General features: G+C 39.7%; 1 long non-coding RNA gene across 1 annotated transcript in view; it reads right to left on the bottom strand.

Moving 5' to 3' along the window:
* Positions 1–864: 864 nt before the first annotated feature.
* LOC143215220 (uncharacterized) overlaps positions 865–22,123 on the bottom strand; it is a 31,241-nt gene continuing 9,982 nt past the window's right edge. The window contains exons 3-4 of the long non-coding RNA XR_013010316.1: positions 1,905–2,008; positions 865–1,837 (exon numbers count right to left, since the gene is read on the bottom strand). This is a non-coding gene — a long non-coding RNA (uncharacterized LOC143215220). The remainder of the gene's footprint in view (positions 1,838–1,904; positions 2,009–22,123) is intronic.

Raw genomic sequence — 22,123 nt, 5'->3', positions numbered from 1 at the left:
GAGAGAGAGAGAGAAAGAGAGAGAAAGAGAGAGAAAGAGAGGAAACTAGACAGAGGGGCGAGAATAATTTTGCTTGGTTCGGCGCACGGTGCACCGCTCGTTTCTATTGCTCTCGAGGATCCTCCGGCTAACAGGGAAAGAGAGGGAGGAGAACGGGAGACAAGGGTTGTTTCAACGGCCACCACGTGGCTGACGCGTGGTACCACGGCCGCTTCCGCTGTGCTCGCGAGAGACGAGGAACGGGAACGAGCTTCTACAGTTTTTTCGGTCGGACGGACCCGATGGATTGGTCTTCCGTCGTCACCGTTCCCTTCGTTTCTCCGAGAATCGAAGAAACGGAGGAGCCGTTCGGCGTTCGGAAAGTACCGGTCTCGCAAAATCGAACATTGCCTACAGTTCCCAGGCTTCTTTTGTTCTCATTCCCGTTCTCGTTTGCGTTTCTCGCGATAGAGAATACATAGTTTGTCGTTTACGATAGCCGACTGTAATCTCTGCGGTTCTCGCGACAGTCGCTTCTTTCCATGGGCAAGCAAGGAAGGAAGGAAGGAAGGAATGGCAACGTTGGGGAGGGGAAGGAAGACGCAACCGGCAAGATAGAAAGAGAAGTGAACTAGCTTTAAGCATATTGATCAGAAGACGGTAGTTGGCCGAATGCCACGTGGTGATGCTGCGAGAGGCGCCGGTCTCTTCTCCTATTATGAGCCAAGGCTCCTATCCTCCTCTCTTACTTTCTCTACGATCCTCTCTCCTCTTCCGTCGTAATCTTTCCGAAAATCCTTGCTGGTACGGTCCTCTCTTATCTCACCCTCTCTCTCCCCCTCCTCGGTCCCTGGTAGTCGTCCCCCCCCCCTCCCTCCCTGTCCACGTTTGCGACGTTCTTCTTTCGTTCGCTTCGGTGTACGCACCGAATTTGTGTACGTGCTGCGTACTCGTAAACGCGATAGTACCACGATGGGACACTCCCTCTCTCGCTGTAATCGTATAAGTGAAATTTTCGCGAGACCCGAACGCAGAGCAGGCCGCCTCAAATCAAACCGTTTATTTCTTCCTGGTACCTCGCGGTCTCTTTCCGCGGTCCGTTTCTTCTGGCTCGCATCGATTCCCTGCGAGAACCATCTCGCAAACGACGACGACGACGGCGGCGGCGGCTTTCCAGCGGCTCTCCAGAGCTACCATGCCGCCAGCATGCGAGAGAGCATGCGAGGCCGTGCCGCGCTGCCCAACCTTTCCGATTGAGACGTCGGATTAACAAGCTCGCCCGCATCGTCGTCGTGAGGTGCAAAAGGCCGGTTTATCTTTCTTCTCCCGATGCTCCTTTTGCGCCCCTCTTTCCGCATCCTCTCTGTATCTTCCCCGTATATCTGTTCGTCTCTCAGTTTCTCCGGTCTCGTACGACCGCCGCCTTCCTATTCCCGTCTCTCTTTCCCTTCGCCGCGTCGCGTTCGGACAACCTTGACGATGAGAATCAGCGAAAAAATAAAACGATGGAAGGAGGCCGCGTTAAACAGCCGCGAGCAGAGAGAAAGGGAACCGCCTTCTTGGGTGGCTACCGGTTCCACAGTTAAGTTCTCACCGCCTCCCAGTCACCGTGCATACTCTTTGTCTCGTCCTCTGCCTCTTCTCCTCTCTACTCTTCTCTTCTCTTCTCTTCTCTACCGTTCTCGTTTTGCATCGTCCTGCGACGGTGCTTCTTCTCGTTCGTCCTTTTGCCCCATCACCGGAGGCGGCCGACGTCGATAAAAATTATGAGTACGCGTCTTTACCCACCACCGGCGACGACAATCCCTCCTCGAGTACGTTTCGAACGGAGCCGAACGTCTATTCGGCTTCCCGGCTTCTGCGAACAAAAGCATTTTAAGTGTAAGTATTTATACACGCGTTCTAATTATCTCGAAGTTTCTTACCATCTTTGATTCCCATCTTTCTCGAATAATGGTCCCGCCGTTTAAATTTGCCTGGATGTCGCGATGCGAGCTCGTAGTCGAACAAGAGATTCCCTCCAACGAGTCTGAAATGATAATTTTAAAAATTATCGAACATCGGATCCATCGTGTTTCGATACTTTATCGATTGTCGCTGCGAGTTTGCGTCCGTACAGCGCTCATTGACGTGGTGACAAAACGCTCAAACTGCTAGCCAAATTTACCAACAGTGACCGGCTGTCGGTAAATTCGGCTAGCAGTTTGGGCGTTTTGCCACTACGTCAATTGGCGCTGTACGGACGTCGTTGTTTAGTTCATAAATCGACCACTAGGGTGGTTTAACATGGAACAGAATTCATACGCACTTATAAAATGCTGAAAATGAAAATGTGCATAGGTTCTGTTCCATGCTAAATGTATGTATACTGACAAAAATGAAGACACTATCATTTCCTCTCTGGTGATAATAAACACCATAGAGTATCGCAGGACTCGCAGAGTCCCGTGAAGGACAGAGATCTTTTCAGACCGCAGAGACCATCCTTTTCGAGCCTTCTTGGGCCAAAAAGGACAGCAGTTTCTTTCATACTTCAATAAATTTTCAGAATTTATATAATGCAACGACCTCTTCTGAAATTCTTAATTACAAGAACGTTATTGAACTTCTTCTACATCTTGATCAGTCATTAAAAAGAATTCCAATATTATGGAACACCATTATACAAAGAATGTAAGAGTACAAAGAATAGAGATCCTTTCAGGACCCTTATCGATCCTTCTCGATCCTCCCTCGATCAAAAAGGACAACAGTTTCTTTCATGGTTCAACAAATTTTCAGAATTCATATAATGCAACGACCTCTTCTGAAATTCTTAATTACAAGAATGTTATTGAGCTTCGTTTACGTCCTGATCAGTCATTAAAAAGCCTATGGACATCCGATATTAATGAACATATTAAGGATTCTTCTCGATCCTTCCTCGATCACAAACCAATTCTCAGAATTCATTCTTAAAGAATCAAATTCTTAATTACGAGAGTCATTGAGCTTCTTCTACATCGTGATTAGCGATTAAAAAGCCTTCCAATGTTAATAAACATAATTGTGCAACCAATATCTTTTCAGGATCCTTCTCGATCCTTCTTGATCCTCCAACGATCCAGCGATAGAAGCTCGGATTGTGCCAGGTCGTGGCTGATAGGAATCAAGCATTTGAATTGCACAACGCTAGACAATTTCCGGCGCGCTCACGTGACTACCAGGTAATTGACACAGCGCGGGCGGAAGGAAGGGAAACAAGAGAAGGAACAGAGAAAAAGAAATCGAGGAAGAGAGACGGCCAGTTCATAATTGAAGATCAATTCGCGCGAGGACATCGTTCGAGCCGCGACGACGACGCGACGCACAGAATTCGCTCGCTCGCACGTGCAAAATCCTCGGGCGAATGGTCACCGGGGCATTATGCAAGACTCCGAGAACCAACCTTGGCAATGACCACTAACTATGAGTTGCGTTGGCAACTTGTACACGTCGGTCTGTGTCATTAACTCGCCACTAGAATAATCGAGCATGGTTGATCGTGACCGTAGATCCATCGACTGTTTTTCCAGCGCCTCGCGCAAAAACCATAAAACAACTTGACATCTTTCCGGATTGGCCGATGACACCGCATTTTCCACGGTCGTCGACAATCCGAGGGAACCTCTGCAACAATAGGCAGCTCAGTTTTTAAACAATTCCATCATACCGAATTTTCTACGATCGCCAACAATCCGAAGGAACCTCTAAAACTATAGGCAGCTCTGTTATCAAATAATACGTGCACACTGAATTTTCTACGGTCGTTAACAATTCGAAGAAACCTCTGCAACAATAGGCAGCTCTGTTATCAAACAATTCGAATAGGTGGCAATGACAAATGCCATTTCAGATGTGCGAATAAGTGTATATAAAAAGTTTTATTGTTTATTTCAATTCTCTTTTATCTATCAGTCGACGATAGTTGGTTGCTTAGACTCATTTACAGCAAATCAACAATTGCATAAAAAGGCGGAAATGCATTTTCATTTAATTTCTGCTTCTGATTATCGACTGTGACAATTTTTATCCCGGATAAAAATCCGCAGTCTCATTACCAGTGATTATGCACGAACAATTCAGCCACCGTTTGATCGATAGAACTAATTTGTATCTCATTTGTGTCGCTGTTTGTTCATGGACGTTTACGTTGTCTAACAGTAACAAAAAACGGATAAAATGTTTCGTTCACGGGTAGATTGACAGTGCTCGAATATCCACGTATTGTGCATAGAGAACGAGTAGTCGTCGGACGATGACTCACTGTCAGGCAAGACAAATTAGTCTGTCAAACCCTCAATTACGCTAAGCTAAAACATGAGAAGCGGAAGCGAGGCTTACCCGACGGTGATATCGATACACGACTATGGTCGAACAGTCTTGAGTGCTCTCTTTTGCACAACGCAGTATCCCATTGCATGACGACACAGCAATTGTTGTTAAGCGTACACACTCGGGAATCTACTGTAGAAACTGAAATAATAATCCTTTGATATCTTCAGCAAACATATCTTCAATAAGTCTTTTAATTAATGTAAGGTAATTTTTTATTAATGAAGTCGCCACTGAAATTTTTCGTTTGAAATTATCAGAACATCTGGAATGGTCTTCGTCAGTGAGACGCCATTTTGGATCCTGTTCGGAGAAGTGCAGGCCGAGCAATTTTAAGTATTTTGCCTTGAAAAAGAATACATTATATGAATGGTCCAAGTAGTAATAAATATATGCACATAAAGTCGTCGAAAAATATTGTAATGAAGTAGCTACTGCACTTTTTCGTTTGAAATTATAAGAACATCTGGAATCTTATTAGTCAGTGAGACGCCATTTTGGATCCTGTTCGGAGAAGTGCAGGCCGAGCAATTTTAAGTATTTTGGCTTGAAAAAGAGTACTTTATATGAATAATCCAAGTAGTAATAAACATATGCACGTAAAGTTGACGAAAAATATTGTAATGAAGTAGCCACTGCACTTTTTCGTTTAAAATTATAAGAACATCTGGAATCTTATTAGTCAGTGAGACGCCATTTTGAATCCTGTTCGGAGAAGTGCAGGCCGAGCAATTTTAAGTATTTTGGCTTGAAAAGGAGTACGTTATATGAATAATCCAAGTAGTTATAAATATATTTACATAAAGTGGACAAAAGATAGCTTTTATTTTTTTATTTTCCCCTATCCAGAACCGAGCACCTGTGTCGGATCGAATGACGTTCCCCAATGGACGAAGTAAATTTTCCAACGCATTGTCTAATTGAAATCTAAATTGCCTAATGGACGAAATGAATTTTCCAAAGCGTTATGATTACATAGCATTCGTGTTACGTCTGTCGATTGCGCAGAGTTGCAGCAAGGGAGATTCAGCTGTTACATACATAGAAGTATTAACATTATCGGCGCGGCGCAAAGATCTTCGCAGTGACCGTGCTTATTATCTAATAAGTAATATAACACAGCTCGGTAACAGATCGTTACATCACTCGCTGGTTCAATTAGCTACAGCGATATTAATTTACCGCAAGAATAACGATCGCGAGATAAAGGATCGAGGCAGTATCCTCGGATCTAACGACTTCGTAGATTTTCGAGAACCATCGCGGACCGATTTCGCGGGATCTCGAATTACACGATCGAAGTGTTCAATTCTCGTGTGATAGACAATTAAACCTGCGATTATCAGATGCTTAATTGCCGAAGTAATCAGAGTCGTTTGATTAAGTCGCTCTTTTCTTCACTCCTTCGCGATTCGACGGCATGTTTGTGGCATTAACGTTGATGCACAGTAAGTGCGCGAGATTAAGAACTCGCCGTGCTTTGAGCCACACAAGTACCACGGCTGTGTTATTTTTCATCGAGTCGTCGCAACGCGATGAGACAACAAAACGATTACAACAGATTTTCAAATGTTCGTGACGCAACGCGTGGCGCCGCGTCGATCCGCCATTTTGGTTCACGCTGTTATAATAACTATGTATCGCAATCGCCCCCTTCATCGTATCCCATTCACAGTAGAAAAACCTGCATCTTCGTCTGTTCAACACAGTGTTCTCAAGATGCTCGAAACCTGAGATTATTCTTCGGCGTCGGTGATGGTCGCCATTTTCTTGATCCGCGCGAGATCAAGACGAGATTTTCAATACCCTCTTCGATTCGAAACAAGCAGAATGTTTAGATTTATAAAGAACCAGTTTAAAAATTAATTATTACAGTGAATCAGAATTCTGAAGAAACTGAAAGTCTACGATGATGATACTCTTTGGTCCTCGGCAGTGAACGCCATTTTCTCGTCAAGCGCGTGGCGAAGAAGATTAATTTTGTTCCGGACAAAATCTAAGAAGATTAGCCTAAAGAATTTGTTCAGTTTCACTTTGTCTTACGTCACTTACATTCGCGAATGCTAAAAAGTGTTAAAAAGAAACATGGAGAGACGCTGAATAGCCGCAATATGGAAATTGCTGCCGATAATTTATTATTTAAAGGATCCCTAGAATTTCGTGAACAGTTCAACGACTTCGAGAGAGATTTCTATTTCGCTGGTGAGAGAGAGATTTAGAAAGCGTTCGCAGCAAATGTTACACACGCTTTCGTCTTCATCCTCGGTCCTGAGGATTCGTCGAAATCGCGTTTGTTCCGTTTTATCCCCGACAGATCAGCGTGAACAATCCCTCGATCGTTTCGTAACAATCAGCGTCGATAGATGTAAATTAGGCGCAATCAATGTCCATATTAATCGGAAGAGAAAAACTGGACAAAATTATCACCGTCCGTGACTCGAAGATGATCGGTTTATGCAAGAACAATGGATCTCGTAACATTAGCATTAGTAATAACATGGATTTGTTGACGAATAAAAAATTGGAACGGGAGAAAAAGCTTTGGATTTACGTAAGTTTACTATTATTGGCACGTCGCTACGTTAATTGCTCAATTAATTTTCAAGTTCGGAAGAAAGAAGAAATATCACAGAACTTTTCCAGAGCATTAACAAAATATTCACGATTCGAAGACGATCTTGTCGAATTTTTAAGAGTCCTGTAGACTGATTTGACATTACCATTAACAACAACGTAGATTTACAAGGAAATTGACTATGATAGCGATGTAATTGGTTCTTATGTCGCTGTCGAAGACATGTAAAACGATCGAGGAAGAAACGCAGGAATTTTAATGGCGCCTTTAATACTTACATTAAGACGGTCTAATTGATTACATTGCTATTTAATAAACCGGGAAAAAAGTGAACAACGATCACAATGTCGCTTGATTAATATTTATAAATGAAAAAATCCACGGCGACTAGAAGCCACGGCGAAAAAATTCGTCAACAGATCGCATCGGTGCGCTTTTGATTCGAGTTATGCCTAGATCGCGTCGTTCACCATTACGGTGCATCATCGCCGACGCTTTTTCCCCCCTTGATGATCGATCATTAACGTACCGAGGAATTTGTATATCTTCATCGGAGGGAATGATGCTTTTGTTGGTGATTTACCTGGCTAGGTAAAATTTCGTGCGAATTCAATTGCTTCACTTTTTATGTCAGAATTTTGTAACTTGACCCGGTCCCCACTTCTCCCTAAAATCCTACGATGCTCTGCGATCATTCATTTTCTCCTCGTTGTTATGCGTTTCGTTGCATAATGCACACGGGAGACTTTCTCTTCCACGGTGGAATTGACTATCGCCGAATTAATCCTTCCGACCATCAAAAACTCGTGGAAATTTATTACTATTAGACCGCGGACTTTCTGCATTTATAACAAAACTGAGTGGGTGTAATTTAAAACAGCACAAACATTAGAAAAACGCTGTCGAATTGTTATGCGCAAGCGATTTTAATGGGAAGACAAGTAGAAACTAATAAAAGAATTCATCGTAGTCGCTAAACGATATAAATTATGTAGATGAACATCTACTTTTTAATTATCTTGTAGTGGTCCGGTGCTCAACAAAATGAAAAGAAAATTTTCGAAGGAGGAAGTTAAACTGAAAACGTGATCGGCGATCGATTGATCCGCGAGGGTTTGCGATCGGCTAGAATCTAGCCGCTAGATCCCTCGTCTAGATCCACGACGGTAATACCCGAACGAATTCAGCGACGAGATTGAAATCGGAATCAGGGAATCACGTTCCCCTTAATCCTTCTCGGTGTTTTATCCTTCTCGTCCCCGTTCACCAGGGCTCTCCGTTTCTGCGATACACGATACCGGAAGCGCAGCCAAGTAAATTTTAATTTAACGCATATTCTCACGCGTTGCGCAATTCCTTTAACACGACCGATTAAACCGATAAGGATCGATTTATGGTGTCGAAGTCGGGAAGGTATTTAGATAAAAGCGAGAAAAAAAAACGATGCGCGATACGAAAAAACAACAAACGATGAATCGAGAGAGAACGAGGTGGGGACCGAGAAAAAAAAATGAGTGGAAGGAATTGAAGAAGACAGAAGGAAATTCCGGAGAACGGACTACGTATCAGGTTTCGTTCGGTATTATTATGCAACCGTGATGCGCGAACGATAGAACCGCTGCGACCACCGGCAACGTTACACCGATAAGACACGTAATCACACGCAATGGCTCGCTTAATTCTTTTTTTCGAAATGATCCGCGATATTTTTCGTGCGAGTCAGAATTCAGAATACATGCTGAAGAGCTGTCAACAAAAAGCGAGACAGTGACGTTTGGCGCAGGCAATGACATTTTGTCGAACTGACGTGACGTCACCAGAAACGTCTTCTGCATTTTCGGGCGCTACGTCCATTTTGAAAATGACTATTACAAATTTCATAGAGATATTCTGCAACAACGTCACTTTCTATTGTTGTCAAAATAATTTTCCGATGCGGTAATGTTTTATTACTGACTTCACGAACGTCTTCTTGATCCGCATTTTCTGCTCGTTACATTCATCGGGTTCAAGAAAAGTAATTATTCCGAATTTTTTCTAAAAAAAACAGTGAGACTACTCAGAAAATCTTTTCATATTTAAAACAGCATGTAGAGTAGCTCAAAAGTACGTATCTGCCAAATTAGCAATCTCAAAAATGCTGTAAAAAATCAAAGTAATGAATTTCGTAAAATACGTCCTCCAACAGTCTTCAATTTTCTAGATCTTAGGTAAGGGTGTATAAGAAGTAATATTCGTATAATTATCCGTAATAAGGGTGAATCTACACCTCTGCCAAACGAAATTTAAAGGGACATTCGTCGGTAGGCGCATAACAAGTGATCGTCTCCCATCCCATTTGAATCATTTTTAAGTTGAAAAATGTGAAGGAATACCTTATATCCATTGTTTTACACATAAGAACATTAATCCTACATTATAAAATAATAATGTCAAATTTGTAAGTACTTATACTTGAAAGTAGTACTTAATAATGTACAATTAATATTCTTATACGTAGTAATAATGGATATAAGGTATTCTTCCACATTTTGCAACTTCAAAATGATTATGAATGGGCAGGGAGACAATGACGTTGTACGGGCCTAGCGACGAATGTTCCTTCAAAATTCGTGTTCTCCGACTGACTTCTGCATATAGAATCGCATAATCCAGGACTATTGTAAGTTTCTTCGAAATTGCGGTCGGACATTCCTGTGGACGTTGAAGAAATAGGCGGCAAATGAGTGAGTAATTGCGAGATGGAGTGTTAAACGGGAGCAATTTGGCCGAGTCGCGAGGAAAATCTCCGTGCTCGGTTTTCACGGCTCGGTCTCGATCGTTAGCGGTTAAATATTAAAGCATTGTCCGTGGATAACTCGATCTAATTGGCCGTCTGCACCCACGATAAATCACGGCTCGTTAAATCACGATTCGGAATTACCGTGGATACAGATTAATTGACCCGGTCCGCGACCGCGAAGCCATCATCCATTGTTCGAATTGTTTCGTATTACATCAGTATTACGTGATACCGTTTCGCACGCGAAAGCGATCGAGCGATTTATCCTCGCGACCGCTGAGCGGCGGATCGCTTTTCTGGATCGTTCCTTCGATCGTGACAGTTTCGTGTGTTGCTTCGCGTTCGATCTAATCTGCATCATTTTTAATTATCATCTCTGGCGATGAATATTTCATCAAACCATAAAAAGTATATTACGATAATTATTTCTCCAATGGGCATGTAAAATTGTCCAATTAACACTGGAACTACTGAACCCGTCAAAATGACGAGAATGAGCGACGCCATTTCTTCGGTTCTGGCAGGCATGCAAATGATTCTTTCAATTAATTATTTTGACGTGACTTACAATATTGCCAATGTGGCTTATACTAATTTATAATGTGTAACGTTTTAGTTTGAATTTTCACGTTTAAATATTGTAATTTAAAACGTCTTTATCCCTAAAAATGTAAAAGAGAAAAAAAACTTTATATTTTTTCTATGGCTACGTTTATTTTAATGCTTCAATATTGATTGTAAACGAATTGCAACAAACTGCATTGAAATAGAAAATATTTTCCTTATTACGTTTAGTAGGTTGAGAATAATATAATAGTATGTATAACTGTTTTTTAATATTTTTGCTATTTTAAATTACACCTACTCATTTCTAACATAAATACATCAAATCCGCCGTCTAATTATTTCATTTAAGAAGAAAGACGTAACATTCATATTTGTTAGACTTTGATTCAAATTTTCATCTCGCGAGCGCAGAATAAAAATGTAATAATAAAAATTTTTAAACTCATAAAAATTTGATTACCAATTGATCTAGTTGATTGACGGCTCCCATGCAGATTGTTAGTTGCTCAACATCGGATTAAGTTATCTTGGCATAGTTTAATCTGTTGATTAATGATCGATGTAAATCAATTAGCGCATCGAGCTTCTCCCCTTTCATTTAATTAATTAATCAAACTTTATCATTGAATCGGGGAACGATATTATCTAATAGATTCGCACGAAAAACAGGAAACTTACTATAACAATATTCCTGCTACAAAGTCGGCGCGTTATTACCCAAGAGAAGCGTGAGAAGAAGATTACTAATTTGATTTACGATACTGTTTCATTAAGCGATGCGGTAATATGTATGTAATGAACGTGATTTATTGGTGCGCTTAAGAAGCGGGACGTCGCGGTACATTTAAATGTGCGATAAACGCGTCGTTCAGCAAGCTAAACAATCTAAACGCTTTCGAGAAACGCAAAACACAGAGGAGAATGGAGGATTGAACGCAAAAACAGAAAAACAACAAATCGTACGATTCGGATTCATTCATGATCGTCCGTTATCCACAGGTCATTTGGTGACCATGCAGTGGTAATTATTTTCCGTTTATCAATTTTCGTCGTAGAGGAAGAAAACGGTATAAACTCGCAGGATTAATAACAAGTCGCGCACACATCCTTGATAAACAGTAAGAAAAATAAAAAAAAAGATAAAAGAGAGGAAGTCCGCAAACACACGTTATGTGGTTATTATGCAATTTTCCGTGGCTAATGAAATCGCGCGATTAAACGATCCACGTAATTAATGTAACGTAATGACGGCGTGACCGATCGACGATCGACCGACGATTAGAATATCCTTTTTCCCTGGCGATCGTTCGACCGAACGGAAAGAACCTCATCGTCCTGGCGAACGAGTTCAACAAGCCTGTTCTATCGGATCGATCGAAATTACTTCTTATTCTTTTTTTCTCCATCAACTGACCTACATAATGCGTACGTTGATTTCTCGTTACACTAATTACCGGCGGTAAACACGGCGGCGCTCGTCGATTTGGTCACCGAGAAACTAGTTTCGAGACGATTACCGATCGTCCAGCGATTTTTCTTGAACTAAATCGTGCTCTCCTGACGTAAGATTCTCGTGTGACGCGTCCACGTTCTTTTTGTAATTGACTCATTCAAATGAGGATTCTCTTGTTTGTATAGAACCTTGCGAATTATTAGAAAATTGTTTCCAGAAATTTGTAATCTACAAAACATATTTTTAAAATTTTCAATATAGGATCACATCAAATATGTAGTTGTAGAATGCAACTTTTAGTACTTTTTCTACAATTCCGACCAATTACAATTTTTGGAAAAATTTCTTTTCACATCCTGTAGTAAACTAATTGCTCTAGCTTCCCAAAAAGAGTTCAAATCGTATAGTACAATATTAAAAATGTAATCGTCATTTTTAGAACGTCCGAATATTAATCCGAGTCACTGTATATTGAATTTTTCGAACTCGAACCGAACGATGTTTCATGATCACGATGATCAATACTAATAATCTCAGATTTCTTGTTTTAAAATTGTTGAAATAATCAAGACTCATTTCGTGGGGACTAAATTTCTGAATGCAATCATATATCATTATAAAAATGGCGTCGAGACAATTTTGTAATTCCTGCGAAGTACACACAGGTATAATAAATTCCCATAAAACGCGGTAAAAAACTTTAGAAATGTATTTCTTCAAAAAGTACAGATACTTTGTTTTAGAGGTCATTGATAATCGTCGTTTATCGAGCTCGACGAATGAAACGACGCCTGTCAAACGGTGTAAATGTAACTACACGGTAACGAAATATTTATTAACATAAACGGCTTCAAGGTTCGCTGTTGGGGAAATCGAGGAGCTCGGCATTCGTCGAACCGATGATGTAGTTTCTCATGACCGGGCGAACGAGATCATTGAAAGTACAGGCTCGACCTTTCCTTTGAGGCCTTGCCATTGATCGGCCGCGATGTGAATGAACGAAAGTCCCACTCGACTGTCTCAACCAGGAAATAAGTCCAAGGACTCGATCGACTCAGGAAGCCACACACTCTCTCGTGACGAATGGTTTTTATGCAAATTATCAGACCGAACCCACCCCTCACCCCGCCTGGTACCTAGACTCTTCCGTTTCCGATAACGATTGACCTTACAGCGGTGACAGTGCTCTATTTCTTTTTCCTCGGCACCCATCTCGCAGGGATTCGGGGAATCTCTTCCGTAAATGGTAAATCTCCTTGTTCCGAATCTGTTGCGACAGGGTTTTTCCATGGACCCAACCTTTTGTAACCTGTAAACCTTTCGTTGGGAATCCCCGGGACAAATACAGCGTCTCCAGAAAAGATTTGAACACAAAATTGTTGCAGAAAAGAGAAGAAACATATTTTTTCTATGGCTACGCATTTACTTCAATGCTTCAATATTGACTACGAAAGAACAACATTTTATTTTGTTTAAAAAGAAATACATGATCATATTTATCAGATCTTGTTGAACACTAAACCTACCACTGCCGGTCAAGCCGAAGAGTTTGCTGAAGAGTTGAATAAATGATTCGCTATGAACTTGATGAATAGTAGTGGAATAGTATTTATTGTAGTAAACATCGCGATTTTGAAATAATCATGAAACTGAGTCAATTGGCGATCAAGCGGACACCTTCGACAATCTTGTTTACGCAGAAGAAGTTGTACCCGACACTGTTCCCACCCTCGAGCCTTGAAATCGTCGAGTTATTTAAGAGAACATTCCCATTTTTACCACACTTATATTAGCTTGTCGAGTTGTCGTTGTATGCGTCAAATCTTGTAATCGAATTTTAAACCACTTCCCGATAAGCTAGAGATTTGAAACTTTAAACATAGCTCAGAACTGGATGACACTGCAATATTAAAAAACAAATGAAGGAGCTCAGTCAGTGTGGTGTTCCGTTCATTCAGTTCCATTTCGGACAATTTCGGACTCCATCAAGAGACGTCATCTCTCGGAGTCATCCCCTCATTGTACCTCACGTATTTCCACACACATATCTTACTATTTCATACCAGTATTACTATATCTTGCGGTCCATTTAAAAAAGACTAAGTAGAAAATAAAAAAATATATAAAAAAAGCTTTTTAATCACCACGCTTATATTAAAATGCACTAAAAACGAGAAAATAATTTTTGTAGGCATTAGTGACTATAAATAAAAGCGTGGAACGCCCACGAAGATTAAGTCAATTAATAGTTTAGTGCTCCACGCTTTTATTTATAGTCACTAGTGTCTAAAAAAATTATTTTCTCCTTTTCAGTGCATTTTAATATAAGCGTGGTTTTTAAAAAGTTTTTTTTAATATAGTTTTTTTCAAAAATTCTTTCGATAGAGGAGTGAGTCACTCAGAGATCGACTGGATATATTTTCAACGACCTCGTCCGTCCGATTGCTATCATAGAAATTGTATCCTCGGCTGCCATTGATACACGATATTCACACCCCCGTATCTTGCACAATTTCTCGTATTAGTTTCAAGCAACTAATTGACGATTACATTACAGCCGTGGCCATTGAAATTCCTCCTACCAATTTGTTCCAGATTTTTTCCATATATTTTCGGAACTATTCTTTGAGAGCAACGTTCATTTCCTTATGAAATTGGATTGTTTCAAAGATTTGCCATAATCAGAGTAGCTTTTCAAAAGAAGAATGGCTTGCTTGAATATCCGATGGAGGATTTTCGAAAATAGAGTTGCAACCCAACAATTTTGGGGATCTACGGCCTGACATGATCCAGCATCCACCAGCAGGGGTTACAAAACACCACACGAAATCGAATTTTTGAATACTTTAAAATCAAGATAGTGGACTCGCGAGGCTTGTCGAATTTCAATCGGCGTTTGAATTTCCTTTTCGAAAAGCTTCGCATACCCGATCCGTCCATAAATTGTCTACGAATCAGCTGTACCGAGGAAAATGCAAATCTCCCATCGAGTTACGGTACCTTCGTTTGCATGTTTTATGCAAAACACCGGCTCGTAAACATCCGTCAAAGGCTCCCCAGATTTATTCGAACAAATCGAAGGATAACATTAGCTGCAAATTGTGCAATACTTTCGAATTTAATGGAATTCTCTTTGCGAGTGTGCCGGAAGTAGGTGCGCTATACCTGTTTTATGTTAAAACAGCCTCCTCGAGAGGCCATGAGTTTTACATAAAACTCGACTGGAAAAAAAGTTCGACCTACGATTTTGATTTACTTTGCACGCCTGTTCCGCGTATCTCACGCGTTTTTTCTTGCTCTTCCGCTTGTACCGGAAGTGGAAGAAATTCTTGCAAGCACGGCGCCCTAGAATCGCAAGAGCTGGATAAAATTCGTGTCTCTCTGTGGACCCCTTGCCGTATTTTGACGAGCTACACTCGTGATGAAGATTTTGAACAGAGTCTAACAAATATAAATGTTACGCCTTTCGTTTTAACTGAAATAAAATTTGATACTTTTCTAATCAATATTTAAGCATTAAAATAAATGTAGCCATATAAAAAATATAAATTTTCTTTTCTCTTCTACATTTTTCAGGATATAGACGTTTTAATCACTGTAACCGTAAAGAAAATGATACGACATGGGGTTAATTAGGCATTATTCATGATTATGCATACCTAAAATATAAAACAGCGTGAAACGATTAAAATAATTTAATAAATTCGTTATATTATCATCGACTTATTAGTGCAATTATCGACTTATTCCGAATGAGTACTTGACAAGATGGCATCGATCAATCCTGTCATTCCGCTTTTCTTTAATTGATCTTGTAATTAATGTTTGACGTATCGAAGTCTATACAAAGTTCTGCAGTTCAAGTGTCAGTTAAGCCATCGACCGTTTCGATGTGTAAAACTGATTAATTTTATCAGTCTATTACGCGAACAACCCGAGAAAAGTTGACGAGTGGATCGTTATCTGAAGACAATCGTATTGATAGTAAAAAATCATCGATATCAATATTGAGGAATGACAGTGCAGCTTTCGAACCAATCAAATGAAATATCAGAAAGAAATAAATGACAAAAGAAAAAAGAAAATTACTGCAATTGTAAAAATGTTCTCATCAGTTTCCGAGAGAACTGTTGAAGAACACATTGTAATGAAAACTGTACGAAGCCTAAATCGTAGACGCAGTCGCGTGTCATTCTTATAAAGTATACGCATTTATTACTCGGTAGTTCTAGCGTTAATGGACGCCAGTGATCGACAGAGCGATAAGGGAACGAAAAATCGTTATGAAATCGGCCGATTAGATCGCGTCACTGCTAACGATCTTCCACGATTACAAGAATTCCGTTAGACACGCGTGCCGATCACACCTGGCAGCCATCTTGCGATGTGCTACCATAATTCTTTTCGTTTTTTATTCTCCAGAAAATCGCGAGAGCCTACGGATTCATCCGAAGAACGCAGGGAACGGAAAAATGCGCGGCCGGTGACGAAACGAATAATTCTTTTCAGGAAGAAAGGCACGTCGCGATCATTGTGAAATGAAAATCGGAGCGATCGGGACAAAAAATCGTCGGAGACAGCGATCGACGAGCAGGATTTATTGCTGAACCGCGAGGCGACGCCTTGGCGACGCGAGCATATTTCAGTCTTTCGTTCTTGCGACGTCACAGAAACGCGATTCGAAGAGTGACGGTCAATTCAAAACAGTCGATTCGACGTACAGGTGGCTGCAAAAGAAATCCTCGACTTGCGATCGATAGATCGGCCATTCTATACGGCATCATCCACCTCCTGATACGCGTAGGCTAATAAAATATTTTTGAAGAATTGACAATTTCGCTACCAGCAAAATTACAAAAAGATATTATTATTATTATTATATACGGACCGAGGTCCTTTTATACAAATGTTCACAGTTGTTTATAGTAGAACTGATAAAAACAAAAAGAAACATAACAAAAAAAAGTCTTAACCTAAAATTTACATAAGAAGGGACAAGCGCGAAACTAAACAAATACAGATACGATATTAACAAATAATCTTGCGTAATTTTCTTTTGAATGCCTGCAACGTGCCAATAAAAAGATCAATATTATCATACAGTATGTTTGAGCTTGCAATAATACGATTTAAAGGATTTATTACTCCAAATGTGGATTTGGATTTCATTGTTTGAAATCCTGCTCTGGTTCCCAAAACACGTTCAGGTACGTAGAAATTGATTTGCCTCAGGAGTGCGGGACAATCTATGTTATTATTTATCAAATTAAAAATAAAGTTCTGGTCGCGGATACTATTCTTCGATCAGATAATGTTTCCAGGTTGACTATGTTTAATATTTTAGAGTAATCATGATCAAAGATTGACATTGGATTGTTTGTCTTATATGCACAAAACCTGAGAAATTTATGCTGCACTCTCTCGAGCATGATTTCATACTTAACGCTTTTCGAAGACCATATAGTTGAAGCATATTCTACGTTAGAATTTCTAACAGGGGACGGACAAGGACGATATTGTCATAATTTTAAATAACGACGTGCACGAGATTGATCTGTTTTCTTGTACGTGATAGCGAACGTACCAGCAACATTTAAAAATGGAATGCAATTGATCAAGAGGTTATTTAATTCCGTAATATTTAAGACCGTTCGGAGAACTACAAGAATTCGCAGAAATGAATTAAACGATTCCAATTCGGTGTAAATATGACTGCAGAGGTAGTGTATAAAGGACACAGGAACTCGCAATACTCTAATTACACCTGGACTAATTTAAAACGTGGCGGACGCGGTTTCCGGAGCACGTAAACAACATTGCGCGCTCACGGTCGTTTATCTTTTACGACATCGGTCGAATAATATGGTCGTACGACGCGTTAATTGATCGGCAACTGGATCGAGGACCGTCTTCCAATTGACATTGGCATTCACGAGGGTTGTCGATGAACGAGTTCAATTACCAGCGAATTTAATCGTCCGCTCTCTCTCTCTCTCTTTCTGTTTCCTTTCTCGCGCCTCCGACTTCCGTGTCTCGATCTTCGATCGTTCTTCCGTCGTTTCCGCTCCTGGATCGGTCGAAGATCGCCGTGGATCGTCCGAGATCGACTTAAATGTCCGTGCTCGTTTCCGGTGAGACATACTGTTCCGCGAACAACAGAGTCGCAGGTAAATTATTTTGTTAAGTCACTTATTGTTCCGCCTGTTCACTTAACACGTTCACGCTCCCGTGTGTGAGCAGGCTATGATTAGCAAACTGCGGATCTGATGAATTTATATGACGAAAATGTTGAAAACGCAAACCTGTGAAGACGTTCGTCCACGACTTACCAAGATTATTAAAAGATGAACTGCATTTTCATTTCCAAATAAATTCTGTTTCTTACAATTCACTCGGAAAACTTTTATACCGAAAATTTTCTGCACTGATCCTTTGGAAATGGAATCGATTAGAATTTCTTTTATTTTATTATTTTAATAATGGGACAATCGACCCATCAAAATGACGAATTTCTTTACCTCACTATTTTTGAGATTATGAAGACTTTTTATTTAGATATGTTTTCTAGATATAATCGTGCATTGTGTACTTTGTCGAAATGTATATCGATTATTCTCTGTTACAAAATGACATACAAGAAGACGTGGTCGCTAATGGTACCCTAATGTATTTTTAGGCTGAGGAATCTTTTATTATGTATTACGTAAGATACGTTCAATTTTTGCATCATTATTGCTCTAGCGCACACGCTATTCTTTCATGTACCACTTCAGCCGGGTCATTACATAATATACTGTATAAATAAAGTCTGTCCCCCTTCCTCTAAATTTTATCAAATTATTCACGCAAGCTGGATCTTATAGAGAGAGTTGTAATTTGATTGTAACACAAAGGCGCCATTGAAAAACTGATGAGAAATGAGACTGATTCATCAAAAGCGACTATAACTTGTTCCATGAGCCATTCTTTATGCAAAATATAAATTTTCTGCACTTGTTTCAGCAAATAGGAGCCTCCAACGAATTTCCTTTGCACTTTACATTGTCAATACTCTTTCATTCGTTTATTTTTCTGCTATACGAAATTCCAATTACTCGTAAGTGCAGAAAATCTGCAGTCTCATCGCAAACTTCATAACTTAAAAAAATCAATTTTCTGAAAAATTCGAGGAAGCATGATCGTATGACAACTATCGAAGGACTCATCGAAGTGTTCAAAGAATCGAAGGATTCAACGAATCGAATATTTCATTGCATCTTCACACCGGAGGATTCAAAGAAGTTCTAGTATCGTAGATCTCGGTTCGACCATCCGGCTTCGGATTTATCGTACGCGGACGCTCGTATTTACTAATAATGTATAAACGCCGCGTTGTAATGATCACCGGAGATGTAAAAAAAAATGGTCACTAGCTCATTTATGTAACTGAGCGCTCGAAAATAATCGCGCACCGGATGCGATTCTGCTGGCACGTGTCCGGTTACACGTGGATCCACGGTATAGATCACTGCGAATTATTTTGCCAATTATGCAGCGGAGCGGGATCTTTTTGTTTCTTTTGGTCGAGCACATTGGGCGTGCATTCGACGAATCTAAATCGCTCAAAAAATTGCTAAAACGATGAAGACTGAACATGTTAAATTCGCAGGATGCACCTGGGGATGCATCGGTGCATCCACATAAAAAATAAGGTTATAATTATATAAATATTGGATTGGAAAGAGACTTCGTAGCGTTTGCAAATTAAGAATCGAAGATAAAATTAAGGTATTTATTCATATATTTGATCAATGACGCGAGAAATTACCTCGAAAATGGAAAAAGTTAATATAACAGAATGGAAAATATGTTATTGAATAAATCTATCAATAAATATCTGAATTTTAGCGTTTAATTTTAATTTATAAAAGCTACGAACTTTCGTTCTAACCCAATAGATTTTTCTCTACTTTCGTTTAAAAAACAGCAGTGACTTGTCCCAGTTCCCAGAATCACCCTGTATAATTGTTAAAACCGACGTTGGACAACTAAATATAAGATCCTCGGAATTACAACACCAGCCGAATAATTCGAGAAACATTCGAGGCAACGCTACTTATCCTCGTTTTAGCACTCATTAACATTCGCAAACCACAGGGAGTAACACTCGCGATCGAGGTCTACAGGTGTACAATTTTTATCGACCGCTCGTTACCCCTTTACGATCGTTCCTCTGGATCACGGTTACGTTATACGATCACGGGGACCTTCGAAGTCAGTTTCTGATCCAAGGAGAGAGATTCCCTCATCGTTCTTCCTTGTCAACGAGACGATTAACAGCCAAACTACAGCCGAAAAGCAATTCCGACTGTTGTTTAACAACTTAATCAATTTAATGCTTCTTTTCTTCGAATTGGTCAGTGGGAATCAATTGCAGTTTGTGCAATTATTATTGATGATTGAGTTAATACCCTGAGAGATTGCAGAAAATTATCAAATATTTTGCTTCTAATTTTTCTAATAAGGAATCATTAAAAAATTCCGAAGAAAAAATTGTTTCTTTGAGTTCAATCAAATACAATTTCAGTCGCGAATGGTCTCGCAGTTTGTAAAAAATAAAATTATTTTATATCGAACTTCTCTTCAATAATTCTAATCAGGGACCCTAACTGTTATAACTAAAAAGAAAAAAGGTCATGGAGTAACAAGTATCTCATCGACGAAAATCGTATTGGTTACAAATAAGGATTATAAGTAACCGAACATTTACTCTTGTTGGTAAATGTTATCGTTGAGAGAAATTCATTTCGATCACTTATAACAGTTATCAATGAGAGAAATTTATTTCGATCGCTCATAACTAGACTGCGGATCTTTATGCAAAATAAAAAATGTTTGAAATGAACTTCTCTCATAGACAACTTTTTTGAGCAATCGGAACGGTTTTTCTCCATCGATAACAGTTATCGAGGAGGATCCAATCTTTTGGACACTAATAACTGTTACTTGTAACCAAAAAGTATAAAAATCGATATTTTTTAATCATTTTGTTCTTCGAATTTTTTTCTTTATATTTTGTGTAAATTATCTTAAATTTCAATAATAATCAACTCTTTATTAATGATTTTTATCGTAGAAAATTTTAGGATAACTGTTACTTTTGGTCCCCGATTCTAATAGATCAAAGAACGTTATTATTTATAATATTGTGCACATTTTTTACTACTTCCAAACTGACCAAATATTTCTCAACGGAGCACACGCTGTAAGTAGAGACGGTCGTTGATGACCAGACACGCCAGTCGAGTCCACTTCGCTGAATATTTAATCAACTAAATCGGTGATGAAAATCTCAGCCTTATTACACGATGGACAAATTCTGGAATCATTTATATTTAACCAGGAAAACATAGATTTCAAGTATTGCGTTCAAATATAATTTGCGGTGTCACAATCTCGCAACTAATTTCAGCAAAGCACTCCGTTAATCACGATTTCTTTTTCACAGGCGAAGACATATTTAAAGTACCGATGTTTCGCTGGGCATAAGAAAACGTGAACTGGATCGAATCGGTGATTGTATATTATAATTCACGGTCAACACACGACTCGCTTTCGTGAGTCAGGTTGCAGATGAAATGGAAACACGGCTGGTTGTGCCATGCCGGTCTGGCGACGCGAAGTCTGCTCGGCTTAATGAATGCAAATCCAACCGCGTGTATATATCGAATCGGAATAAAATTAATGGAACATTGTCCCGTTTGAAATGGCGACGACTTCTTCGGATTGCTTAGCATAAACCTGATCCGTGCGCCGTTAATGGAACTGCAGACTTAGGGATCGTTACGATTCCGGCTGATCGAATCGGTTCTGTTCCTTTCGTGTTGTCAGTGACATGATCGTTCACAGATTAAATCACTCGCTCGATAATGTGACGAAACCGAAACGTGTGCTAATTTGTTCGACCACTATTTCGATCTTTATTGCCTGTGGGAAAAGTAACTAATTTATTACCATTTTTTAATTTGAATTCTAAATGAAGCTTCATCTTATGTTGTCAAAGCACGGTCGTTCACAGATTAAATCACTCGCTCGCTGATACAATCACGAAACTAAATACTGATTTGTGCGACGATTATTTCAATTTTTACTTCATTCAGAAAATGATTCGACGAGGATGTGCCATTTATATTACAATTTTCTAATTCTCTTTTAACTGACTATTCTCTTAACTATTCTGTGTGCATTAAATGAAGATTTCATGTGGTCAACAACACTGTCATTTATAGATTAAATCTCGGTCCGCTAATACAACAACGAGGACGAAGCACGTGCTAATTTGTTTGACGATTGTTTCGATTTTTATCTTCTTCAGGAAACGATTCGACAAAGATACTAATTTAATTTTCTAATTTAAATCCTGTGCGCATTCAAC

This window comes from Lasioglossum baleicum, chromosome 13, assembly GCF_051020765.1.
Source record: "Lasioglossum baleicum chromosome 13, iyLasBale1, whole genome shotgun sequence".
In the NCBI taxonomy this organism is placed as follows: Eukaryota; Metazoa; Arthropoda; class Insecta; order Hymenoptera; family Halictidae; genus Lasioglossum; species Lasioglossum baleicum.
The sequence above is the reverse complement of the archived record's forward strand: the minus strand, read 5'-3'. Positions and strand labels throughout refer to the sequence as shown.